Source organism: Humulus lupulus, chromosome 6 (genome assembly GCF_963169125.1).
Source record: "Humulus lupulus chromosome 6, drHumLupu1.1, whole genome shotgun sequence".
NCBI lineage: Eukaryota > Viridiplantae > Streptophyta > Magnoliopsida > Rosales > Cannabaceae > Humulus > Humulus lupulus.
In genome coordinates this window covers 79799149-79806919 of record NC_084798.1, presented here as the reverse complement: position 1 = coordinate 79806919, position 7771 = coordinate 79799149, and the positions used below count along the sequence as shown (strand labels likewise).

General features: G+C 35.9%; 1 non-coding gene across 1 annotated transcript; it reads right to left on the bottom strand.

The window, feature by feature from the left end:
• Positions 1 to 7414: 7414 nt before the first annotated feature.
• On the bottom strand, positions 7415 to 7521 carry LOC133787663 (small nucleolar RNA R71). The gene has a single exon (XR_009872669.1). It is a non-coding gene; the product is annotated as a small nucleolar RNA R71 (small nucleolar RNA).
• Positions 7522 to 7771: the final 250 nt, after the last annotated feature.

Below are 7771 nucleotides of genomic sequence, written 5' to 3'. Positions count from 1 at the left end.
ACAAATTTTACGTGGTTCAGTGGTTAAAATCCACCTAGTCCACAAGACAATATTATTGCTTTCCTTTCACAATTTCTGCAGAGTTTTTGTAATACAAAAATTCAGCCCCCTTCCCTGACCATTATCCCTAATATTTATAGGGGAATTTCCTAGACAGGTTTGGGTAACTGTGTGAATAAATATGGTATACATTTAATACATATTATTCCCATTTAGATTGGAATATGATTTGATAACAGAATAGAATATACTCCTGCTATCTCGGATAATAAATAATAGATATGCAAGACAGCCTGGGCATTAATGAGCGTATAAGAGTCTCCAAGTCTCTTGGGATCCTTCAGTATGCGTCCTGACCAGGTTTCCATGGGCTGAATATCTCATCCAAGCTGTTGATCATAGATTATCTAATCCTTAGATCGGATTAAGCTCAGAGCGCCCAAAGGAGGATCTGGCCATCATAGGTCTCAAACTGGATTGTTATCCTAAGGGGTGGTCTGATAATAACCTGTATGTCATGTTGTCATATCCCAACTCGAGCTGCCCACATCATTTTCAATAAAATGTTCTATTTGGCTATTTTTTCACATATTCATCTATAGCTGTACCCCAAGCTGAGTGACTAAACTCGTGCTAATATTTAGGGTACAACATACGCTCCTAACAATGTTAGGAGGGTAGCAACACATTTTTCCATGATAAGAAGCATTGCGAGACATCCTGCTTGTTGCTTGTCTCGGATCGACACCATAATTAGTGTAATAGTAAGTATTAGATGGCAGCTTGTGGTCCAGGGTCACTGTGCTTGACACCTGACAACTTTGTTCCACGTCCAGAGGATGGATCTCGCAGACCTGGAGTACTTGAATATAAGAAATTATCTTTCATTAAGACTTGGAACAATATCATGGAACATGGTCCTCAGGATGTAGCATTCTCTGGAGTACATACTCTTTCTGTGGTGGTGAACTGTGATTAAAGGCAAGGCTTACTTCATGTGGAGCTTCAGGTGACTTAATCAACTTCCGTGAAGACTCAATTACTCTTTAATGTGTGTCGCATGTCACTTGGCGAAAACACGGACAACAACAACATAATTATGTACTTTCCCAGAAACTAATGCTCTTGACAAATATATGCATACTTGTTATATTACTACTCTTACCCTGTACAATGTTTATAGAGCCGATCCTGGGACCTACAGACCTATAATTCCAAGCTCCAATAAGTTTTGATTATTAATTAAACTCATTAATATAATAATCTTATTTATTAACCCCAATATTATTCCACTAAAAACATGGAAATGCACTCTTGTAATTCTAGATTTATCTTTATAGAGTACTTTATTAAGTGTTCATTGATTTAATCACTTCATGCAATTCAGTCCTCCAATAATTGGTTCATAATTAGAGGTAGGTTAAATTACATTTATACCCCTATAATTACCTCTTTATTCTTGTGTACCATTAATTCACTAGCAAACTGTTAATTTATAAACCTTTTATAAATTAGAGGTCGCATACCCTTCAGTTTTAGAATTAACACTTAAGGGAACCGTTATTCAATATTCTTATGAATAAGGCTTGGATTCCATATCTGTAAATCATGTTCCCAGCCATCTACATCAATGAGCCCCCAAAACAAAATTTGTTAGCTTGATCTTTCTAACAGACCCTAACGAATGAATCAAAGGACCCAAATAACATAAACATGAGTTCATGATAACTTCAGGATTTAGATCGATTTGCATATGATCATCGAGTGATATGATTATAACTCTTTACAATTAATCATATCAATAGTTGATATGATAATAACAGTATTTAGTGAAGAGTTAAATACATATCGGGTCCAGTCCTATATAATCAATATTATATAAAGAACCTACACTAAGATGTCTATCTACATCAGTGATCCAGATCCATATCACATGTATTCATAATACCAGTGGACCATACTAGCAATGTTTGATTAAAGATTCCATAACTTTAATATAAACTTCAGACTATTTAATTCATTATCTATAATCTTAATCCTTTCGTACGCATACAAGATTATAGAACATTAATGAAATAGGAATTTTCTAATATTTATCTAAATATTATTCAATAATAATAAACATTAATTATATAAAAATATTTCTTTTATAAATTTCATAAGTAACAAAATACTTTCATTGCTTTAAGGGCACCATGCTCAACATAAGAATGCAATAATAAGGAAGCCCATAGCTCTCATTGGCTTCAGTGGGGAGCATAAATACACGATTGGAGAAATCACACTACCTTTATATGCCAAAGACATGAATGAGCAAACCAAATTCTTAATAGTCGACAGCCCTTCAGCTTATAACGCCATCCTCGGTTGCCCATGGATCCATGCCATGCATACTGTTTTATCCACCTATCATCAAGTCATCAGTTTCCCAACAAAGTAGGTGGTCAAGGAAATCTAGGGAGCTCAGAAGATTGCAAGAAATTGCTACTAGAATACATTCAAGAAAAAGCCAGCAACCTTGATGCAATTACCACAAGAAGTTTTGCGTCCTACAGAAAATTACCCTCATATGGAAGACCTCGATGAACGCCATATCAGTCTAGGCTATCTAGAGTGCAAAGTACAAATAGGCACAAAATTGACCCCATAATTTCAAGCTCAACTTGTCCAATTTCTCACAGAGCACCACGATTGTTTTGCATGGTCACATGAAGACATGACATGAATTGACCCCGAAGTTGGAGTCCATCGACTACAAGTTGACCTCGATTTCCCTCATGTTTGGAAAAAGAGGAGGAAATTTTCTCCAAAATTAAAAATTGAGTCATAGTAAGAAAAAAGAATGGAAAATGGCACATTTGGATTGACTTTACGAATCTTAACAAGGTGTGCCCCAAGGACTAGTTCCCTTTGCCGCACATTGATATGTTGGTCGACGCCGCATTGGGGCATGAACTTCTCAGTTTTATGGATACTTTTTTGGGACACAATCAATTACTCATGCATCCAAACGACCAGGAAAAGTCTATTTTTGTGACCGAACGTGGGAATTGTTGCTATAAATTATGCCAATTGGCCTGAAGAACTCTAGAGCGAGTTATAGAGACTTGTCAACAAAATGTTCACAGAGATGTTGGGAAAAACGATGGACGCCTACATTAACGATATGCTCGCCAAGTCTCTTGTTGCTAGTCAACATCGTGATCATCTAAGACAAGCATTTGTGGTACTTAGAAAATATAACATGAAATTAAATCCCTCTAAATGTTTTTTTTGGTGCTTCCTTAGGAAAGTTCTTAGGATACTTGGTGACCAAGAAGGGGATTGAAGCCAACCCTGACAAGATCAAATCAGTCCAGAATATCCAGTCTCCCACTTATATGAAATATGTACAACAATTGACCGATAGACATGCATCACTCAATTTCTTTATATCCAAATCATCATATAAGTGTCACCTATTCTTCTCCACTTTGAAAAAAAACCAAGGAATTCACATGACTGAGGAATGTGAGGTCGCTTTACAATAATTCAAGGATTACCTGACATCACCTCGACTATTATCCAAGTTGAATGATGGAGACCCGCTCTACTTGTAACTAGTTGTTTCAAAAACCACAGTCAGCGCAATCCTCATTAGAAAAGACGGAGGGAGTTAAATTTCATTATACTACATGAGCATATCATTACTCGACACTGAAACATGCTATAGCTAGTTGGAAAAACTTGCACCCACTCTAGTAATTGTAGCATGCAAGCTCCAGCCGTATTTTCAATGCCATCAAATTATTTTAGTTACAAGCTACCCTCTATGAATTATGTTACATCAACCTGAGCTCTATGATCACCTAACAAAGTGGGCCATAGAATTAAGTGAATATGACATAGTTTACCAAGCAAGGATATCGATCAAGTCACAAGTCCTAGCCAATTTATTGTAGATTTCTCAGCAAGCACACAAGAGTAGCCTGACAAGGAATTTTTGTGTTTGAGTGTGGAGTCAACACCTAAATGGACTCTTTCAGTCGATGAGTCGAGTAATTGCAAAGGAAGTGGGCTAGGCTTAGTCCTCACTTCGCTAGAAGGAGACATTATCCAGCAAGCAGTATATTGCGAGTTTAAACCTACAAACAATGAAGTTGAGTACAAAGCACTAATCGTAGGACTAGGAACAAAACATGGGTATCAAGAGAATACACATCAAATAAGACTCTTAACTTGTTGTCAACCAGCTCAATGGATCCTACCAAGCATGAGATGTGAAAATAATAGCCTACATGAACATGGTAAAATATTTACAATATACTTTCACTGAGTTCTCTATTGTGGAAATCCCTAAGATAGAAAACAATCAAGCAGATGTATTAGCCGACCTCAACTCAGCTTTACAGACCAAGTTAATGATATCCATCTTAGTAATTTATCTTTAGTGGTCCACCGTTTGGAAGGAAACTCAAGATCAAGTCTCAAACTTAGCAATCGACATATGCTGGATGACCCTAATCATTAGTTTATTACAAAATGGAGAATTGCTAATTGATCAAAATGAATTTTGTCAACTCTAAGCAAATGTTGCTAGATTTACCATAGGCGGTGGAAAAATGTACAAAAGATCATTCTTAGGACCCTTCCTTAGATGTGTCACACTTGATATACCAAAGTATGTTCTTACCAATCTACATGAAGGATAATGAGGTAATCGTTCTAGAGCCTGAAGCCTGAGTAATAAAGCACTCACATCAGGCTACTATTGGCTAAAAATTAGATTCGACTCACTTAACCACGTCAAACATTGTGACAAATGGCAGCGCTTCGCTCAAGTTTTCCACCTTCCTCCAAAAAGATTGATTGTAGTCATACCCCCTTAGTCATTCATGAACTGGGGGATAGTTTTAGTTGGAAAGCTACCTACCACTCTTGGACAACGAGTGTCATGCTTGCCCTGACAGACTACTTCACCAAATGGGTCGAGACCAACTCATTTCAACAAGTTCAAAACTAGGAAGTTAAGATTTTTTTTTGGAAAAATATTATTTGTGAGTTTGGCATACCAAAGGAAATTTTCACAGACAACGGATGTCAGCTCATCAGCAATGACTTCCAGAACATCTACAAGAAATGCAGCATTCAACTTAGCTTCTCAACGCAAAGGTACCCCCAAGATAATGGTAACGTATACCGACAAGACCATCATAAGAACCGTCAAGAAGAGATTAGAGAAAGCCAATGGGAAGAGAGCATACGAACTTCCAGGAGTCCTCTGGTCATATCGAACAACAACAAGGATGTCAACTTGGGAAACACCATTTTCACTAACTTATGGGTTTGAAGTACTGCTTTCAGTTGATAACTTCATTTTAACGTCATTTTAGAATGTGTTTTTGTGGTAATCTTGAGTCTTTATGTGTGTTTTGTGCAAGATTATGCTTTTGTTTGTCTTTGTTGTAGGATGGTGCGATGACTCACGAGAATAAAGTAAAAAGAAGTGAAAATGGTGGAAAAACAGGGCTCTTGGCAGGTGTTGGACTCAAAATGATGCTAAGGATGATTACAAGATGGGTTTTGATGAAGAGATGGGTTGAAAGACCTAATCTGAGAAAAAATTGAATTAGGGTCGCGACTTGGGCTTATAAGTCACGACTCAAGGCGAAGTCAGAGACGCATAGCTGCGAGATGGAATTAGTGTCGTGACTTGGACTTACAAGTCGCGACTCAAGAGGAAAACAGAGGCTCAGCTAAGGGAAAAATTGGACACGGGCCGTGACTTGATGATGTTTAAGTCACGGTGCATGAGGGTTTACACGGAAGCAAAATGTTCAAAAATAGACACAGGCCGCGACCCAGAGAAGGCCAAGTCGCAGCCCGCATAGAAAAAACACAGCCTTTGTTATTTTTTTTTCTATAAATTCATATTTAGGGTTTAATTAAGTCATAAGGTCAATTTTTAATTACGTTTTTAGAGACTATCTGTGATTCTTAGGCTAGTTATTCTGCAGTTTTATATTTTTGTTTCTTCTTTAAGTTTATGAATCTTATGTTTTTGAATTATTATTTTGTTGATTTAGTCCTGTTTGATACGAACCAAATAATTTTTATCTAGGGTTTAATGTAGTCACTTGGATTTATATCTAATTTAATTATGATGATCTATTGTTTTTTCTTCTCATTTCTAATCTATATAATGTGTCTTTATGCTAGTAAATAGTTGATCAATATTTGCTCGATTTTATGATTTTGATTTAAAATTAGAAAGATGAGAATTGAATATGCTATGATTATATAGACATAGGCTACTTATTGGAGGAAAGTACCTGTATGACTTGTGTAATAATTATGTTTCCATGGTCAATGCCTTCTATATGTTTAAGTTTATCACAGAGATGTAGAAAACCTGCATATAGGTGGAGATCTTATATCTTGAAAATGAATAAGAATCGATTTAGGTGAACCTGCTATTAGAATAAGAAGAAAGAAATATATAATTCATTAATAAAATTAGTAGAATGAAAAGTTGATGAAAATAACATCCTAGGTCTTTTTATTAGTGATTTTAAATCTTTTAATTAGTTGTTTTTGTTCAAAGTTATTTTCAATTTTGCAAATTAATTTTTTTTTTGCCAAATAGAAATTAAAAGAACAATTGTTGGTAATTGGATAACAGTCTTCGTGGGAACGATACTCTACTTATCATATATTACTTGAATCAATTGTGTGCACTTGCGTATATATATATTTGCGATCAAGTTTTTGGCATCGTTGCTGGGGACTTAATTTCCAACATCATAGTTAATTGTTATTTGTTCTAATTTGTTTTTTTATTTTATTTTATCATTGTTTAACATTTATTTGGATCAAGGCTATATTGTGTTTCAAGAATTGTTAGTATATACGAGGAAGTAGACAAAAGGAAATCATACCAATAGATCTTGAAATTGAGAGAACATGCAGAAAGAATCGAAAGATAAAGAAAATGTTGGATTTCACCATGGCTGAGAACGCAAATAACGTTGTCAATAATGCAAATATGGTTAATGTAGCTAAAGCTGATCCACCATTAAGAAACTATGTACTCCTTACTGTTATGGGGATACATTCATGCATTCGTCCTCCCACTGTTGAGGCAAATAATTTTGAGATAAAACCATAAATTATTCAGATGGTGCAAAACTGTGTATAGTTTGGAGGGTTACCAAATGAGGATCCAAATCTACATATCACAAACTTTTTGGAGTTATGTGGTACATTCAAAATGAACAGGGTGAGTAACGATGTTGTAAGATTGAGACTATTTCCATTTTAACTAAGGGACGGAGCTAAGAGTTGGTTGAATTCTTTACAAGAAAACTCTATTCTTACTTGGGAAGATTTAGCTTAGAAGTTTCTTGGTAAATATTTTCCTCTTGCCAAGTCAGCAAGAATAAGAAGATAGATTAACAACTTCCATCAACTGGATAGGGAGTCTTTGTACGATGCACGGGAACGATTTAAGGAATTGCAAAGGAAATCCCCACATCATGGAATAGAGAAGTGGCTGCTAGTTCATACTTTTTATAATTGTTTGGGGGGCAATACAAGGACAATTATAGATGCAACATCGAGAGGAGCGTTTATGAGAAAAAGTGCTAATGAAGAATATGAGTTATTGGAAGAGATGGCCATGAATAATTATAATTGGCCTACTGAGCGTGAGAATAAGAAAGTAGCATGAGTCTTAGAAGTTGATCCAATAGCGCTATTGACCGCTCAAGTAGCATCTCTAACCAAACAATTG